Source organism: Ambystoma mexicanum, chromosome 3p (genome assembly GCF_040938575.1).
Source record: "Ambystoma mexicanum isolate Mex_15411 chromosome 3p, UKY_AmexF1_1, whole genome shotgun sequence".
NCBI lineage: Eukaryota > Metazoa > Chordata > Amphibia > Caudata > Ambystomatidae > Ambystoma > Ambystoma mexicanum.
Genome location: NC_090925.1, coordinates 797,265,793 through 797,285,645, shown reverse-complemented (window position 1 = coordinate 797,285,645; position 19,853 = coordinate 797,265,793). Strand labels below are relative to the sequence as shown.

At 44.3% G+C, this 19,853-nt stretch overlaps 1 protein-coding gene across 1 annotated transcript in view; it reads left to right on the top strand.

Moving 5' to 3' along the window:
• Positions 1-572: 572 nt before the first annotated feature.
• Positions 573-19,853, top strand: part of LOC138580897 (gastrula zinc finger protein XlCGF57.1-like) — a 134,432-nt gene continuing 115,151 nt past the window's right edge. Inside the window, exon 1 of the mRNA XM_069651805.1 lies at positions 573-667. The gene's annotated coding sequence lies outside the window, so the exon portion shown is untranslated. The remainder of the gene's footprint in view (positions 668-19,853) is intronic.

The window sequence follows — 19,853 nt, the reverse complement described above, 5'->3', positions numbered from 1 at the left end:
CCGTTTCACTCCTGTTGGCAGTTACCATGGAGACGGTGGAAGCCCGGCCTCACACGCTTCAGCGTAGGAAGGAGGCGTTGCAAAGTTCCACGTGACGTGTATCCCGGGAAACATTACATGTAAAAGAACGCTTCATTCCTGTTAAGTTACCATGCTCACGCTTCTTGGTCCAGTGTTTTGTATCCTTGTAACTCAACCGTCTTTCTCTTGCTTTCTTCCATGTGTTAATGCCTCTTGACCCGGATTGTGTATATGGACTGCTTTGGAACTTGTCTACTTCTGAATTGCCTGCATCCTGAACGACCCGGTCTGTCTAGCGCTTGTACCTGGGGTTCACCTGCGCTCTCAAGTACTTTGTCCACAAGTGTGTTGCTGCTCACGCCTACCAACAGCTCCCACCTGTTTCTTACCAATGTCCCACCCACAGAGTGTCCTTTTGTCTACACCAGCGTTAGGATCAACATCATCTTCAAGCGAAGTACTACGTCCCTTAAACAAACACTGCCTTCTGGACTAGACTTGGAACCGCATCTGATTAGGCGTCCTTGTGCTGTCGGGATAGACCTTGTGGTACTCTGGAAGACACTGTTAGGCGTCCTCATGCCATCGGGACAGTGCTCCTGCATTGGACTACCCTCTTGCACTATGAGACTCATTCAACCAGCTGGTAAGCCCATCTGTTGTTTTTTATTGCTCAAGTATAGGGGTTGCCTTCCTTGTAGTCATTACCTTCCCTATCTTCATATTGCAGTTACAGATTGTTAGTGAGTTCTCAGGAACATGATTGTCATCTTCTCCCCGCACTGTACTTTCTGGCTCTTCTTCCAGCTACTGCGAGTTGGTTTAGGTTGCCTTTTCTGCAGATGGCATGATATACAGCTGTTCTTTGTAGTAAGTGTTTCTTTTTCCTTGCAGCCACAGTGTCGGGGGTTCCTGTGTTCCAACTTTCCACTAATAGATCTTTCTGCTTGTGTATTCATACCAAGTAGAAGGGTACATTTGTAGGAAGAATTTGTCACTAGTACCAGACGGATTCATCTTCCATGCTTTCAGGCATCGCCCTGAGGAAGCCTAACAAAATTAGAAGCCTATACCTGTGTTAAGATGTACACAGTGTCATGATCCGCTTCCTTCGCTCCCGTTCCCACCACTTGGGGGCATGATCTGGGGTTTATTCCCTACTGGACTTTCCTTCCGAACCTTATGTTACAGTGCTGTGATGAATTGGGAGCGCTAAATCCTTATTTGCCAAACTACTTCCCTTCCGATCCATTCCAGGTTTTTGCCAGCCAGTATGCTGCTTTAATCAAATGACTATGCTTCCCAGAATGCCTGGCCCACTGCTTCATCTCCACCCTTGCAGGACAAGGCTGGGTGGAGGATAGGCAACACCTGTGGCTGCAGGTGCAGCAAGCAGCACACCTGCGGCGTGTGCTCGTTAAGCAGGTTTAAAAGCCTCAGTTTGCTTCAGTCCAGCGCTGGTCATTGTTGCAGTGTTCCTGTTGTGACTGGCCCCTTGTTCCTGGTTCTTAGCCTTGTGCCTAGTTCCAAATTTCCATTGCTTGTTCCTTATCCTTGGATTTCGAATTTATCTGCTTAATTGATTTCTGCTTCCCAGATTTCCCTTCTGTCTTCCCCTGTTTGCAGGCAGCATTTCTCTGTGCTTCCCTTTTGGTGCAGCCCAGTTTGCCTGTGTTCTATATTTCTCTGACTTGTCCTTTGCTGCTGTATACCTTGATGCCTTAGTCTTTCCTCCTTTTTAGATTAGCTTTCTGCCTTTTTTCCTTGGATGGGTGGGGAAAGTTTGCCCTTGTAATATCGTTTTCCCTGTTCCTGTTCCTTTACTTTTCTTGGAATCCATTCCATGTTTTCCCTTGCACCTCTGCATTTACTTTCCATTGATCATTAGGTGTGGTGTGCGGTTGTAGCTAGCTCCTGTGTGAATGCCTGTTTTCCTCACTATTCTGTAATCGCTATTCCTACTTGCCCCTTGTCTTGAGTCTTATGTATTTAGTTATCCTCCCATTGCTGTTACAGCCTTTCAGGGTCCCTGTTTGATCAACAGGGTTTGTGGGCTCGCTGACATTCAAGTGGTATTTCTCGTCCTTGTGAGTACTGTTTTTAAGTTTCCTTATTTAATACCATCAAGAGTGTTGGATCACAGATCCTGTCGTTGCTTGCCCTCTACGTGGGCTTAGCGCTGTCAGTACCTGTAATAGCAATTGTGGGTAGAAGCTTGCCGACTTTCCTTACAGTCATAAGGAGTATCTAAGTGCTTACCCCACATCCCTTTTCATATATGTGTATTGTTGCCACACTTTGTTTGCACTCCTGGGTTTTAGTATACCTGAGTCTTGGTTCCTGTATGTATGTTGTTTGACTCAAACCATTCACTGTGTGATAGTGTGCACATTTCCCTTGCCATATTCACTGCCTTTGTCCTTACTTGACAGATTCCTGACACACAGCTGACGCTCTAGATACACTGGTTTGGTTGGTCTCCGAACTTCGTGCTGACATGTCAGCTGCTAATGAGGCAACACATTGTTGTATCGATGCGTTACATGTTTCCTCATCAACTGATGGGGCAGGTGCCTCTGCCTCGCCTTCGGGGGCTTCTGGCCCGGCTTTTCTGACACCGAAGCCGGACCCGGTACCAGTGACCATGTCAACCAAGTTTCCTCTGGCACCGCCAGAACGGTTTAATGGTGACCCAAAACAATACTGCACATTTATCAACCAATGCAGACTCCATTTCTCATGTCGCCCGGCCGCGTTGCCTACTTCTACCACCAAAGCAGCCTTTATACTATCGTATCTGGGTTGAACCGCCGTGGCTTGTGCTAATCCACTACTCGAAGAGAACAGTTATATGCTATATGACTGTGACGCCCTTATCAATGCCGTGGGACGGGTCTTTGATACCCATTATAAAACACAGGGCCACGGACCTTGAACTCCTGGGTCTACAACAAGGGGACTCTTCCCTGCTTTCCTATTTGGCAAGATTCAATCAGCTGGTAGCTGAGACAGGATGGCCTGAAGAGAAAAAGTCAGCCATTTCCTATAGGGGGCCTATCCGATTCATTGAAAGATATCTTGGCCACCGTTCCAGTGGTTCCAACGGTGCTGTCAGACCTCCTAGACTTGGTGTTGCAAATAAGGGCTGTACAAGGTCTGGTGGCGCCGCTGAAAGGGAAAACAGACGGAAGAACAATTTATGTTATTACTGTGGCTCTCCTGAGCATTACCTCTGATCATGCCCAAAGAAACTGATTAAAAAGGCGGGAAATGCCAAGGCTCGGCAATAGACGGAGTTCGTTTGTCGAGTACTCCATTACAGGAACCCGTTGTTTCTCGTGATTATTCACTATTCATGTTCCCAGTGACTTTGTCCTCTTCGGAACAGTCCTGGGCGGTTTTGGCTATCATTGATTCAGGGGCTACGGGCAACTATATAGACATTCAGTATGCCTGCGAAACGGAGATATCCATCATCCCTAAAACAAGACCAGAGGTCATCAATGCAGTGGACGGTAGCACTTTAATATCAGGGTTGGTAACCGAAAACACCATAGATCTCATTATGACCACAGAAACCGGACACACAGAGACCATTTTGTTTGACTTGATCGCAGCTCCCCAGTTCCGGCTGATACTTGGTCTTCCATGGGTCTCTCTGCATAATCCCGATATCGATTTGAGAAAGCACAGAATCCACTTTAACTCAGAACACTGTGAATCCTGTTGTTGGAAGGAAATCATGCCTTCCACAGTCAATCCTTGTCGGTTCCTTCTTGACAGCGCCTCAGTGGTTTGTTCAGTCACGACTACAGTCATTCCTGATGAATACGCCGCTTACATGGACGTCTTTGATAAGGGCAGTGCAGAAAAACTGCCATCTCACAGACCATACGACTGTATGATGGACCTAATACCTGGAACCCGCCTTCCCAGCGGAAGGGTCTATTCTCTCACGTAGAAGCAAAACATCGTCCTAAAGGACTACATTGAGAAAGCCCTTCATACAGGATTCATACGGCCATCCCGGTACCCTGCTGCCTCCCCCCTATTCTTCGTACTGAAAAAAAGGAGACCTAAGACCATGCATAGAATAGGGAGCTGAATGCTGCAAAGGTCAGGAATCAATATCCCTTACTGTTGTTCTCTGTATTACTGGATCAGTTGGGTTCTTGGGTTCTGTTTACCAAATTAGATCTGAGGGGGGCATACAACTTAGTGCGAATCCGCAAAGGCGACGAATGGAAAATGGCCTTTAAGACACAATACAGTTTATTTGAATACAGTGTCATGCCATTTGGCCTTTGCAACGCCCCGGCTACATTCCAGAACTTTATGAATGATGTTTTTCATGACATGCTGGATAGATACGTGGTGGTGTATCTTGATGATAACCTGATTTATTCCTCCTCATATACACAACACGTACAACATGTGACATCGGTGCTCCAACGCCTGTGGGAAAATCATCTCTATGCCAAGGGGGAAAAGTGCATTTTTCATGCCAGAGAGGTGGAATTCCTTGGTTATGACCTTACTAACACAGGGGTCAAGATGACTCAAGCCAAGGTTAGAGCCGTGTTAGACTGCCCGACTCCTACTGCATTGGAAGCCCTGGAATTATTTTTTTTTCGGATTTGCAAACTTTTACCTGCGCTTTGTACAATCCTTTTCGGAGGTGGTAGCACCACTGACTGCTTTGACTAGTAACAAACGCCTGTTTGTATGGTCCTCTACAGCACAGGAGGCTGTTGACAATCTAAAAAGAGCCTTCACTAGCGCACCTGTGTTACAGCAGCCTAATCCTGCACTGCCGTTTTTGTAGAGGCAGACGCCTCGGGTATAGCCATTGGGGTGCATTTGTCACAACAATGTATCGACACAGAAGACCTCCTTCCGGTGGCGTTCTTTTCACGCAAACTCTCGTCCTATGAGTGTAACTATACCATCACCGAAAGAGAGTTACTGGCAGTACGGGACGCCTTTAAAGAATGGATGCACCATTTATTGGGTGCAGCACACCCATTACAGGTCTATACTGATCACCGGAATCTCCTCGCCATGAAATAAGTTAGATGCACCACTACGAGGCATGTTCACTGGCACACATTTTTCAATGTTCGATTTCAACATCACAGTTAGACCAGGACGCCTGCATTCCAAAGCCGACTGGTTTTGCGCGTGCATGGTTCTTTCACAGACACCAGACAAGAGAGTACCCTCCTCTTGCCATACTAGGTAGTTTGTGGTTGTACCCCACATTAGTCACTTCGTCAGTCATTTCAGGAATGGGTCTCAACCCATGATGACGAGATCTCAGCTCTCAATGTGGATGTTGTAAATTCCCTACCTTAAATTAATAGTTGCATCTACATGCCTGACGCAAAGACTCAGCGCATCGCTATGTTATAGTGTCATGACTCCATGTTCTCGGCACATCCCGGTAGAAAGAAAATCTAGACCTGTGAAGCCGGTGGTGTTGGTTGCCTACCATGCCAAAGGATTTTGCTGAATATATTGATTCATGTGCCATCTGTGCCCAGTGCAAAACTACCCCTACCAAACCCATGGGTCTGTTGCAACCCTTGCCTGTCCCATGTTGTCCATGGACTTCGTTGTCGAATTACCAGTCGTACACGGCTTTAATACCATCTGGGTAGTGGTAGATTATTTTACCAAAATGGCACTGTTTATTCCATTTTGGGGCCTCCGCGCAGCCCCTGGCCTCGCTGACTTGTTCATGAAAAAGGTTTTTCGCTTATTTGGTCTCCCTACGATCATCATAATGGATAGGGGCACACAATTCACATCGCATTTTTGGAAAGCACTAACAGCCTCGTTTGGTATAGACAAGTATTCCAGCGCATACCACCTGCAAACGGATGGCCAAACCGAACGGCTCAATGCCACCCTTGAGCAATATCTCTGCTGCCTTATCTTACATTGGGAGATGTGGTTGTCTGTGTTAGTGGCATCCGAATTCGCCTACAACAATTCGGTTCACACATCCACGGGCTCCTCACCGTTTTACGCGCTTTATGGCCAACACCCATGATCATTGCCTCTGGATCCGTCCTTGCCCCAGGATAATCCAGCAGCTCTCAATTGTCAGGGAGCTGACTACTGTACATCAGAACGTGGAGAGCGACTTACAGGAGGCACAGGCAAGTGCTAAGGCTTTTGCGGATGTCCATCGTTCCCCAGCTCCAGACTAACGAGTAGGGCTGAACGTGTGGCTGTCCACCCAAAATTTACACCTGCCTGGTCGTCGTACTCTATGGCCTTGCTTTGTGGGCCCTTATACCATAACTGAGCTCATTGGTCCCCTAGCTGTGAAGCTGGAGCTAGCCGCTACCTGGCATATCCACCCGGTTTTTCACGTGTCCTTGGTTAAGCCCTGTCATCCTGACACGCGATTTCCTGTCCGACCGCTGTGCATTACCATCTTGGGCTCGGAGGAATACGAGGTCAGCACCATCCTAGACACTAAGATCAAGAAAAGGGTCCGGTTATAATTGATCAACTGGAAAGGCTATAGCTCGGAGGACAGGACCTGAGAACATGCTGAAAACGTCCATGCCCCATGTCTGCTTTCTTGTTTTCCTGCTGCTGGGGGGGTGACTCCCGTTAGGGGCGTATGCTGTCAGGAATCAACACGCCCGCGGGCCTCAAGGCGCACATGAGAGGTCTCCACGTTCACCTCTTTTGTTAACTTCATGGAAGAATAAGAGAAAACTGATGCCTTTCCGGCGAACACACCAGGCCCCATTTCACTCCTGTTGGCAGTTACCATGGAGACGGTGGAAGCCCGGCCTCACGCTGCAGCGTAGGAAGGAGGCGTTGCAAAGTTCCACGTGACGTATATCCCGGGAAACATTACACATAAAAGAACGCTCCATTCCTGTTTCAATGCTTCTAATTGAAGTTAGCATGCTCACGCTTTTTGGTCCAGTGTTTTGTATCATTGTTACTGGACCGTCTTGCTCTTGCTTTCTTCCATGTGTTCATGCTTCTTGACCCGGATTGTGTACATGGACTGCTTTGGAACTCGTCTACTCTTGAATTTCCTGCACCATGAACGACCCGGTCTACCCAACTGACTGCTTCCTCTACGTGAGTCTGTCCCTGCTACCGCCCGCACCCTGAACAACTTCTGCCCAACGGTCTGCCTGCGCTAGCGCTTGTTCCTGGGGTTCACCTGCGCTGTCAAGTACTTTGTCCATGAGTGTGTTGCGGCGCACACCTGCCCGCAGCTCCCACCCGTTTCTTACCAGCGTCCCATCCACTGAGTGTCTTTTTGTCTACACCAACGTTCGAATCAACATCATCTTCAAGCGAAGTGCTACGTCCCTTCAACGAACACTGCCTTCTGGACTAGAGACCTGGAACCTCACCTGATTAGGCGTCCTTGTGCCGCTGGGACAGTGCTCCTGCATTGGACTAACCTCTTGCACTACAAGACTCATTCAACCAGCTGGTAAGCCCATCTCTGTTATGTTCTTTATTGCTCAATTATAGGGGTTGCCTTCCTTGTATTCATTACCTTCCCTATCTTCATATTGCAGTTACAGATTGTTACTGAGTCCTCCAGAACACGATTGTCATCTTCTCCCCGCACTGTACTTTCTGGCTCAGCTACTGGAGATTGGTTTAGGTTGCCTTTTCTGCAGATGGTATGATATACAGTTGTTCTTTGTACTAAGTGTTTCTTTTTCCTTGCAGCCACTGTGTTGGGGATTCCTGTGTTCCATATTTCTACTAATAGATATTTCTGCTTGTGTATTTGTACCAAGTAGAAGGGTACATTTGTAGGAAGAATTCATCAGTGACTATTTCCAGACGGATTCATCTTCCGTGCTTTCAGGCATCGTCCTGAGGAAGCCCAACACCCTCATGCAGTGGACAGAGAAGCTGCGCAATGCTGTTGTGCAAAAGCAGCAAGCACTCACAGATACCACAGAGTACCCTAGACTTAATCAAGGGACCTATACTCTTTCAACCATGACTTACCTTGGGTGCACCAGGAACAATGCCCCTTAACACGGATGAGGACATTCAACTCCCTTGGCCACCATTACTCTTCCACGGTGGGCCTGCGAGGGGCAGGCTTAGCCTTTTACTTGTAATGTTTGCTTCCTTCGATATGTCCTGGGTGAGGAAGACGGGCCAGAGAATCCAGAGAGGGGGGGGGATACAAGGAGACCACCAGAAACAGAAACTGTGTGTTACTCCGAGGTTGGCGGAGGAGGAAGAGGTGAAAGACTACGAACAGGAGGGAGGAAGGGAGGAAGGAAGGAGTAGTGGAGAGTGGAGGTGATTTCTGTAAAATGTAAGGTATTGGCTAATTAGTGAAAGTTGTACGGCATTGAGTGTGCCTAAAAGTGTGCAAAGTGTGGTTAGGAGAAGGAAAATAGGGGGTGAATGTGAAGTCTGCATTATAGGCGCATGGAGTGGTGGTCGTGGTAGTAGTGGAGGAGGGCGTAGTAGAGTGGAAGGAGAAACAGTAGTAAATAGGAGGGTGTAGTAGCCTGTAGAAGAAGGAACAAGTAACATCAATGGGGGAAGCAAGATTTAGAAGGTGCAAGAGAGATGGAGGAGGAATAGAGTAGAGATGTATGTGCTGGGCAAAGTGTAGAAGAGAGCTGAGGAGAAAATGAACTTGCACGGAAAAGCCTGAATCAAGCACGGTGTCTGCAAGCCACAATCCCCTTATCCCCTAAACACTAACAATTTAGGAAAGGTAAGATGTGCCTGGGGGAGTTTTAGTGAGATAATGCCACAGGCCCTTAGGGTGCCATTGTAGTTCATTTAGACGATTAGTGTACTGAGGGTGTAACAATCGCAATCTACTAACCAGAATTTAGAATTTTTGAATTTTGAATCATTTGTATCGCTCACCGAACTAACTGAATTGTATTTAGGCGCAGTTGGAAACTATGAATTTTGGAATGTCTTTCTCCAGTATATTAGGTAAATTGCCCCTGTCACTATAATCCCTTAGGAAGTCTCAGCAAAACAAATGAGTTTTTAGGGCCTTCTGGGACTAATGGTGCCTGGGTAAGTGTGGGAGGTGGCATCAAACAAGGGAGGTGGGCGGCCACAGTGCTCTTTGGGAGTTCCAGTGCTTTGTGCTTTGGGACATTTCTTGACCCTTCTGTGACAGCCCAATACCCAAATTGATCTAGTGGTGCACCCATACATCTGGCATGGCAGACAGCTCTATTGACCAGGAGAAGTGCAACACTAAGGATTGGGTATAAAGTGGGGCAAATTCTGCACTTGCAGCTTGGAGTGTGTACAAGGGCCAACCATTTGATGACCTTTTGGGTCGATGAGAGAAGGAGGCGAGCCTTCTAACTGGGGTTACAAATGTCAAACATTGATGCTAGTGTTTGAGGGGCAGGGAGGGCAAAGTATTGTCCCTGCTCTGAGCACGGTCACCAAGGAACTTTTGACAAGTCTGATTTGGAACTTGGCAATAGCTGGAAAAGCAATGGAATAGGACGTTGTCTCTGTGGAAGTACAAGCCTTTCTGAGCAAGCAGCTACTAATAAAATAATCCTTGAAGACTAGCAACACCAAGTCTGGCCCAGGTAATTGAAGACTGGGATTCCCAATGAAGCTGTCAAAGATTGCAATGCTCCTTTCAGGCTTATGGGCCTGTTGAAGAAACATGGGTCCCTACCAGTCACCTACTGCGCGCTACATTGACAGAATGCATTTGAGACTGAATTGTACACCTCGATGTATGTCAGATCAAAACAGCCAGACAGCCCATCAGATTCGTGGTCCATGCCCCAGAGATGACTCCTGACATCTGGATTGGTTTTAGAATAGATCTGCAGTTGTGGCCACTTCAATGTCCCCAGTTGCAACGCATCTGAAAATTGAGCCATGGCTAGATAGTAATGGTAGGAAGTAGAATATACTTGAAGGGATTGAGTCAGGGGCACTCACTAGAGGGAAAGTTATGATGCCCTTCAATGGCACCTTGATGCACTGAGGAAAATAAAAAGTCTCTGTATGAAGGGATGTATAAAGGATGGTCAGCAGTGGCCCGGCTCTCATGAAAAACGTATTTCTTGTAACAGGGCTTAAATGTGATTTCTTATGTTAATGAAGTGTGTTGTTGTGCATAGAGCACAAAGGGGTGAATTCTGAAAACGTAATTCCATTCTACTAGTTTTTTTTGTTCTTTTTTTCAGATTTAGATATCCCAATGATTGATTTACTTTTATTCTGTTGTTAATGTTTATAACTCTTCTGTGTCTGAATGGATATTTTACATACAAATGCATGTTAGGAAAGATTTCCATTCCATGTGTAATTTTCCATCCAGTGGTGTACCCCCCGACTTTTTGCTGATGTTAAACACCATAGTCTGACTTTTGCCTTCTGCTGCGCTCCCCTGGGCTTTTCGCTCACTTTATTATGGGGAAACGGACATGCACTTAAAGACAGTCAGTACTGGGAGACTTTGTTTCCCTTAGTCCTTGTCCATGTTGCAACCTTTCTGCAACATGTTGCAAGTGCACAATGTACCTTATTGTAGAGTGCACTTGGGTCTTCCTGCCATTTCTAAAGGCCCCAGATACTCTCGAAGGATTTTTTTAGGAGAAGTGCAGATGTGCCTTGGACAGAGCTGGTGGCAGCTTATCTTTTCATGTATTTTTAACACTTTCCTGCCAGGTAAACCGCATGTACCACGTTTGGCATGAATAGGTGACCTGGCTCCAAAATGGTCATGCTTCGAGGTTCTTTGTCCTGTCCTTTGGCCATCTTGCCCCTTCACCGACCTGGGTCAGTCCTTATTTGGGCATGCATTCTCCTGCGAAACGCCAAGCTTTTCTGGGTTTCTGCATGCCTTGTGTGTGTGCTTCCAGGATGTGGGCTGGACTGTCTGGTTCCAGTACACGTCCTTGGTGCCAGAGAGTCTGGTGTGCTGTGAATGCCTGGAACCACCGGGGTCCATCATTGGTCCATGTATGGTATGCCTGTATGTGAGCTGATCTCCCATTGGGTCCTCTTCGTTTTGGCGCGAAGGAGATTTTGGATAAGAGAAGGCTCCAAACACCAATACCATGTCGATCTCTGGAGTTCTCACTGAACGAAGGATAGGATCCAAGTATCCTGAAACTAAGAAGCAAAGTCAAGGAACCGCTGGAGACCCGCTGGAAGGTTTGGCACCCTGAGGCCGCTGTCATCCCGCTGGACCCCTCTGCATCGGGTCGTCCTAGAAGGTCTGCAAAGATGCTTCGACCCATTGGAAAAGTGGGACCAACTATTCTCGACACCTTCATCAAACCCTGCAAGTAAGCCTTCTCGGAAGTGTCCCTGGGCCAACCTGTGGGCTGACCAGCTTACGCAGGACCTTTGCTCTGAAACCGCCGCTGTTTCAAGGAGGCCCTTGAAACTTGGTTCATTGCAAGCTCTGTGTTCACGGCACTCACACCGAATTTTGTACACTTTGTGTTCCCTGGTCTGGAGTAAAGCGATAGTGCCCGAACCAGAGTATACGCGGTTACCGTGTCGCCCAGCCGTGGTGACGAACTTTGCAAGTGCATTGCGGCTGTGCTCCTCTGTGCCCTGAAGCCTGCTACAGCGGAACTGACCTGATCCATCCACCAGGAGCGGAGAAATCGCCACTGTCCCATTTGGGAATCAACGCTGTAACTTTGTCGCTGAAACCTGTAAGGATATTTGGCATGTTACAGCACAGAGTACAGCACTACTGCACAAGTAGCATTACAGCACTACTGCACAAGTAGCATTACAGCACTACTGCACAAGTAGCATTTTTTTTTTGCAGCACCACCACAAGGGTGCGGTGCATTGCTATATGGGTTAGCAGATTAACAAGGAAAGACAGGCTATTCAGTCAAAAAACGATTTTAACATATAAGATGCAAAGCTATTTTTACAGTTAAAAGCACACGTGTTCATTTAAAAATGCACACTATTTTTCACCTGAAATGCCTATATTGCTAGAGACACATTTGAAAATTAACAGCTAACATATTAACCATTAACCTGACTAATAAAACCTTATTTTAATATAAATCACTAATAAAATGTGTTCTCTACTGCAGAATTAGGCATACTTTGAAAACCAGTTAAATGAGTGTGCAGATTTTTTTTCCTCTCTTCTCTGCCTGATTATCCGTGTTGTTGTGCACAGTAACTGCAGGAGGAAGGAAGTCAGATTTGCAACAATTGCAAATGTATAAGCGAAGCTATTGTTAAAGAGTAGGAGGATGAGAGATGATGGATTTCATTGGGACACGTCATAAAGAGGGCTGAGAGGAAAGTTTTAGTGGGCAGTAGCAGGGAAAAAGACAGGCAGACATCTTTCTGCACTACTGGGGAGAAGACCTGGCTGTGGGGGTGTCCTGCTGCAGTCGAGACTGGGGAAAGCTGAAAGAATTACCTTTCCACTGGCAGAGGCAGTCCTATCTGAAAAAGCTGAGAATTCCAGGCAATGACCCCGGCTTGAGAAGGCAAGCGTTCCTTTTTGTTGGAGTTAAGCCAAGAGAGCCACATTCACAGAGAGAAGACTCTGAACAGATAAGGTAATTACCTAACTGGGGGAGCTGTGTGTGTGCACGAAAGTATGCAGTCAGTGTAGAAAAATGAAAGTCCCGTGCGTGTCTTAATCAAGTGCTAATGTTGCAATTTAAGTTCTGTTCTCCGCCACTATAATTGCAGTGTGTCATTGAAAATGCTTTGATTGTTCCCTTTTATTGCTGTAAAGAATGAGATCATGTCTAAATGCAAATTTTATAATACAGAAAATATTTGAAAACAGACGGGTGGTTTATTTTCTATTTACCATTACAATGCCAATGATGTGGGGAGATTTTTAAACAGTGCAATGGTCATTTTAAGACAGATGTGTGTATGTCAGAATCAGTATGAATAATTGTGAGTGACTGTAGTATAACTTGTTGGAGGTACATGAGCCAACGGGAAGAGAGACTCTCTGAACATAGCTCCCTATCGTATATAAGGTAGTGGAAATTACCACAAGACTACCACATATAGCTCTCTGTCGTAAATAAGTCAGTGAGTTTGCCCATGGTGGCGCACCAACACTATCACTGGAAATTGTGGTTTCCCTAGAATGCAGGTCTGAGGTCTCTCTAGTGATCACACGAAAAATCTAAGCGAAGATAAGGGATTCTGGACATTGGGGCCACAAATAAAATAAGGGAATTATGCTCACCAAAATACCACCAACCACGTATACCAAATATGCAGGTCTGGGTGCTGAAATAATGCATGTCCATTGTATTATTGTTGCACATGGCCAAATCTGAATACAAAGAGTGATTATTGCTAAGTTATTTCTCGGCGGTAATAAAATACCGTCAGGCCCCAAATCTCCACAAAATACCCTACATATTTATGGTGCGTTGCAGGCCGGGAAAGTGATCATAGAGTACCTACTGGGCGTGGCAAGTGTGTCTCACACTGCCATTTGCACATTAAAGGGAACCCATTTTATAATAGCAGTGTGCCACTAAAAACGAATTTCAGAATGTCACAAAGGGAAACCACATTCTCAGATCTAGTGCAATATTTAGAGGCAAAGTTATTTGCACATGGGAATTGGTCTTCGAACAGTACCTTAGAATGGAGTAACCGCATTCAGGGTGAGGTGCAGAAAGAAAAACTAGACAATATTTTTGCAGAAGGCAGCATAATTCAGGTCTGCCTTACAAGATTATTGAATGCAGCCGATAAAAGTGCAGAGAAAGACTGTTTAATACGGCTATGCGGCAAAATATGGTTTATTTTAAACAAGTCACTGCGAATGCAAGAGAATGATACTCAGCTAATTAACAGGTTAAAGACTGAATTAGACGGGGCAAGTAAAAATCAGGAAATGTTGAGAGCAGAATTGGATGTATGCCAAAAAGACATGCAATTAAAATGCAGAGACTTTGATACTCAGTTATCCAAAAGCAAGAAACAATTTGAAGATAGTGAGCAAGAATTGACACACTTAAAAGCCTTAGTGGATCACATTAGGCAGGATAAAGATGAGGTTGTTTCAGAAATGCAGATTTTACAAAAAGAACATTGCGAAAAAGAAGGTGATCTCCAGAGTGCAGAACAAGAAATGATTAAAATGATCCAAGAAAGAGACAAAAGAAATAAAGAGTTCAATGAATGCCAAATGCAAATGTGCGATATGCAGGAGGCAATTAATAAAATGAGTGATGAAAATAATTATTTGCATGATGAAGCCAACAGACTCCTTAAAAAGTGTAAGGACTTAGAACAGCAAATGTGCATTCCCAGGTCCCAGGAGAGGCGGCAGGGTACCACATTCAATGGAGTGGAGGTGAATTCTAGCTCTGCCCAAAGAGCTAGTGCCCCAGTGACAGGACCGGTGACTGAACTTGGTTGCAGCGCCCTTGGGGGATTTGATACTCCCATTGGGGGCAGCCACCAATCTCATACACCTGAAAACAGGATTGAATCACAAAATAGTGCAATTCCATGCATTGCAACAAGTAGCCCCATAAAAATAATGAAATCCATTAAAGCCCTGATCAAACCATTTAAAAAGGGAGGTGAATGCTGCATTGAGGATCACTTAGAAGCGGTGCATGACATTTTTAAAGCGCTCCAGATACCTAAGGAACAGTACAGACAATATTTTCATTTAACTTTAGATGCCCCGACGGCCAGCATCATAAGGGGATTAAATGAACAGCAGAATATGACATGGCTGGAGTTTGAAAAAGAAATTAGGCGTCATTTTTCTCCTTTTCAGTCATTGCAGGAGGCAAAGAAAGTTGCGTACACTATTACTGCTGGACCTAATACATCACCTCGCCAATTTTTACAAGACTTAAAAAGAGCATTCTCTCGCTTTGATGTATCTTTTGACTCAAATTCCAATGAGTTTAAAACCGCATACTTCTATGGGCTACAGAAAGACATCATATCCCAATTGGTCCGTGAATTTGACCGTGACAAGTCCCTTGAATGGATTGTACATCAAAGCACCAAGCTATATGAGGTACTCTATTGTCAGGGTAGAGAAAGTGATAAAATGAAAGATACTAGGCCTAAATCTAAAGAACCCTCAGCCACAGTAATGGAAATCAGGTCAGCCAAAATGTCCCTTGAGTCTGCTCAAAGCCAAGGTAAAAATAATGTGACACCTGAACAAAGGGGTAATCAACAAAGATCGCCATTTACTGTACCAATGTTCCAATCACATGATCCTAGTAATAGAGAGAGCTACATCAGCCCTAGATATTTAGGAGATAGACCCCGGGTAAGATACCGGTCTGATATGGCAGGTATGAACAATAACCAGAGACAAAATCAAGATCAAAGAAATGATGGTCCCTACCAGTCATTGGGGACACAGAGCAGATTTGATCCCAGCACCATGATATATGGTAATCAGGATAGGCCCCGATATGTGGATCGATTTACTGATAATGGAAATCAATATAGGGGCCAGTACCCACAATCTGAGAGACAGGACATGAAGCAAAACGTGAACTACAGTCCACGCCAGTACAATGATTCCCCACCAGGGGACTATAATCAAAGGATGGGTGCAACCCGCTCCCCTCCACAAATGAATCAAGAGTTCAGAAACCATCCCAACCGGTATCAATCACCTGAGAGGTATCAGAATAGATCCAATCAGGGGGAAAACAACCAATATCGACCTAGGCCACAGAAAGAGGATCCTAGAGAGGTGGAAAGGTTCCAATGCCTTGAGGCCCAAGTGAAAATGTTAGCTGAGCAAATAGGAAAGCTCTATACAGCGCAAAAACAACCTTCCAAAGAGGGGGCTGATGGCCATAGCAATGACCGGGGGGCTTCCGAAAAGTGACTAAGTACTCATGATAACTGCAGTGCCAAAATGACAGATTGCTCTGATATAATTTTGCATAACGACTCTGAGATGTCTAATGGATTAAAAATGAAAGTACCAGTAAATGAAATTGTGATGGAAAGTGTAAATACTTCTAGAAAAGAGGTACGGTTTAACTTAAAGCTAAATAAAACAGTAAAGATTTGCACAAATGAAAAAGAAACATTAGGAATTCCAAAAGAACAAAGGGACAGATTTAAGAAAAATGACTCATGCATGGGGAATACCAGTGAACAGGGAGTAAGTGGGGATGCCATAGCTCCTTCCCTGGGCAAGCAAAACAATGACCAAACACAGACAGAAAAAGGAAATACTCACAAGGAGGGTACAAGTCAATCACCTGAAAAATTCTTTGAGCCACATATTTTTGAAGAGGCTGAAAGGGCTGGTATTACACTAAATGATCACAAATGCACAGAATTAAAAAATGACAAATTGCTGAATGATGTTGTGACACATGTTCAGTTGGAAGGTTGTAATGTGGTCTCTGATGTTACCCAGATGGATGGGCGAACGGTGGCCACACTCCAAAAAACCTCTGAACATGGAGAAATGAATAAAATATCTCGCACAGAAATGGGTAAAAAGGAGGGAAAAATGTCTTTTCATTTACCAATGTGCTTAGCCAAAAGTGAAAAAGGCCTGAGAAAGGTGAGCCCTGAAATCAGTAAGAATTCACATTTCTTATGTGTATTAGAGGAAGTTGAGGACAGATATTATGCACCCATCACTGTAGAAGAAAAATGCCACACCTTTGCTATGATTGACACTGGCGCACAGGCCACAATTATGTCCAAGGAGCTGGTAAAGAGTATCAATGAAGGGAGGCCTCCACAGAGTCAGATCACAGTGAAGGCAAATCAAGGCCCAGTGCATAACTTTAATGGGGAGGAGGTGCCCATCATAGGTGTAACTGAGGTTGACATAAAAATAGGAAAGCACAGAATGAAACAAGAGGTATTGATCACATCTATTTGTGAAATTCCATTTCTGATGGGGACAGATTGCCTGAAAAGATTGTCTCCTCTCATAGATGGGGTGAATGGAGTGCTGTGGTCCTTAACCAAAAAACCATTGAGGCCTAAGAAACTAAAATCACAAAACAGCAATATAAAAGAATGTCACACCGTTGCCAAAACAAATGATGCTGTGGAGGTATATCTCCAGAATAGCTGCATACCTAGTGTCACTGTTATATTAAGGTGTCAAGACAAAGATCAGAGCGACAATGAAAAACTACCTGTACAAATATACTTGGACCCAAGGAAAGATTGGCAGACTGCCATAGACGAACACACATTACGTTTCTATTTAAAAGAGAATACATGCAAACAGAATATTGTTCCTAAAACAGATTCAGAAAAACACATTACCACTCTGGCAGAGATACACATGGAAGATGAGCAACCATGGGTTCACGCTGGTATAAATGATTATCTTAAAACAATAAAAGCCACTTTAGCGCTTGAACATGAAAGGAGTTTCATTAATGAGAAATTGTTGCAAAAAATTATGGAGAGGGAAGAAATCCCGAAATTTAGGATTAAAAACCAATATGTTTCTGGGTTGGACAGTCCAGACTTTGAAAACCGAATTACAGGCAGATGCATGCTTAAAATTAGCATTGGGCAGAAAGCAATTTACCATAATGTATGGATAGTGAGTGGAGCACAAAATGAATTTTACATGGGCAATGACATCATGCACAGAATGTGTATGGTGTTAGATTTCCTTAATCAAAAAATATGGTCACGCCTAGGTGGGCCGGCGCCTGAATTTGAAGACAAAAGAAGGGCTTATCATTGTGCACAACTAGTTCCTTATGCAGTCGAATTACAGATGAGGAAAAATACTATTGTTCCTGCATTTACAAAACAGTTTGCAATAACACTGAAATGCAAAAATGGACAGCAGATGAAAGGCTCTGATGCATTTGTATGCCTGAATGAATCCATAAAACAGCAAGGCCTGGATTATGAATACATTCCATTGGTAGACATTGGTGAGGGATCTGTAAAAATCATGGTGAATAATAAAGGTTGTCAGGATATTCATTTAGAGGAAAACTCCCCATTAGGAATGGCCATACAAAAATCACATTATACGGCAGATTTAAATAACATGGTGATTGGGAATATTCCTGAAAAATATGTAGATGCCAAGGGCGAGTTGCCAGAACACCTGGACTCTCAGCCCAAAGGAATATTTAAAATTCATTCTGTGTATCCTTATGATTCAAATGAGACAGTGTGCTGCCATCAAGAGGATTGCATAATATTTAATTTAAATGAAAATGAAACAGGAAATCAGCCCATTGAAGTGGAAGCTGATATGCCAAAATATTTGAAAGTGGCAGCTCTACAAAAAGACACAGCCACACAGTTAGAGGAAAGCGCTGAGATTCCTTTACCAGAAGAGTTTCCAGAATTTTCCAGAATGGTAGAAGAGCAGATCTCCTTAGCGGATGCATGTAACAGCGATGAGGATCGACGCAATCTGAGGGAAATATTTATGGAGTTTAAGGATGTATTTGCAAAAGATGCTTATGATTGTGGTTTAACTGATTTACATGTGGCCACACTACCAGAAGGTTGTAGCAGAAATCCAGTGTTTGTACGCCAGTATAGACTACCGCTGGCATGTTTAGAATCATTGGCAGAGATTATTAAAAATTTGGAATCACGGGGAATAATTAGGCCCATTCATAGCACATCCAATACGCCTATTTTAGGTGTGTTAAAGCCAAATGGTCAATGGCGGCTGTGTGCAGACTTAAGAGAGTTAAATAAAAGAGTACCAGTATCTAGATGGCCACTACCATTCATTGATCAGGGCCTAGCTCAGATACATGGTTCAAATGTATTTACCACGTTAGATCTCACATCTGGATATTGGTGTGTGCCATTGGCAGAGGAGATACAACACCTATTTTCCTTTACATTTGACAGGACTCAATATGCCTGGCTTAGAGCTCCGTTCGGGTACATCAATAGTGGGAGTGAATTTGGCATATTTTTGAGAAAGGCCATGCCGGATGCAGCGGAAAGAGGGACAATAGTTTATGTGGATGATGTCTTGATAAAAAATGAAAACCTTAAAAGCCATTTTGATGAAATAAGACATGTGCTTGGCCAATTGCAGAAAGCAGGCGCCAAAGTATCTTTGCAAAAAGCACAATGGTGCAAGAAAAAAGTGAACTTTCTAGGGCATGAAGTGACTGAACATGGGCTAAATCCACAAAGGAAGAAAATAGAGGCCATACAAAGATTAAAAGATCCTAAAAATGTGAAAGGAGTAAAAAGTTTATTAGGGATGACAGGCTATAACAGAAAGTTCATTGAGAATTATGCAGAAATCACTCAACCATTGACTAAACTGCTTAAACTAAATACTCCCTGGAAATGGGAAAGAGAGCAGTCTGATGCAGTGGCTAGATTGAAGGAATGTCTTGTAAAGGCACCATGTTTAGCATACCCCATAAAGGACAGGGATTTCTTTATAGAAATAGGCTTTTCTGAACATTGTATGTCAGCAGTGTTATCACAAAAACACGATTTGAATCACAAAACCATTGCATATGCAAGTAAGGCATTTTCCCAAGTTGAAATGAAATTTAATGAATGCGAAAAGGCCCTATTAACCACTGTGTGGGCGCTACAACATTTCCGCCCCATTATTCAGGGAGAAAAGGTGATTATTGAAACAAATCATCAACCTTTGCAATTTTTAGAGAGTAAAAGAATTAGATCAGGCAATCTAGCGCAATCCAGAATCACTTCATGGACACTGGCATTACAAGGTTTTCCCGTAGAAGTAAGATATGGACAAAATAAAAAGAGCCCAATTGCTCAAGGGTTAGCTGACTTACATGACTGTGCAGCTGAACAAATAACAAATGAAATGGATGTGGAAGCTAGTTTACAGG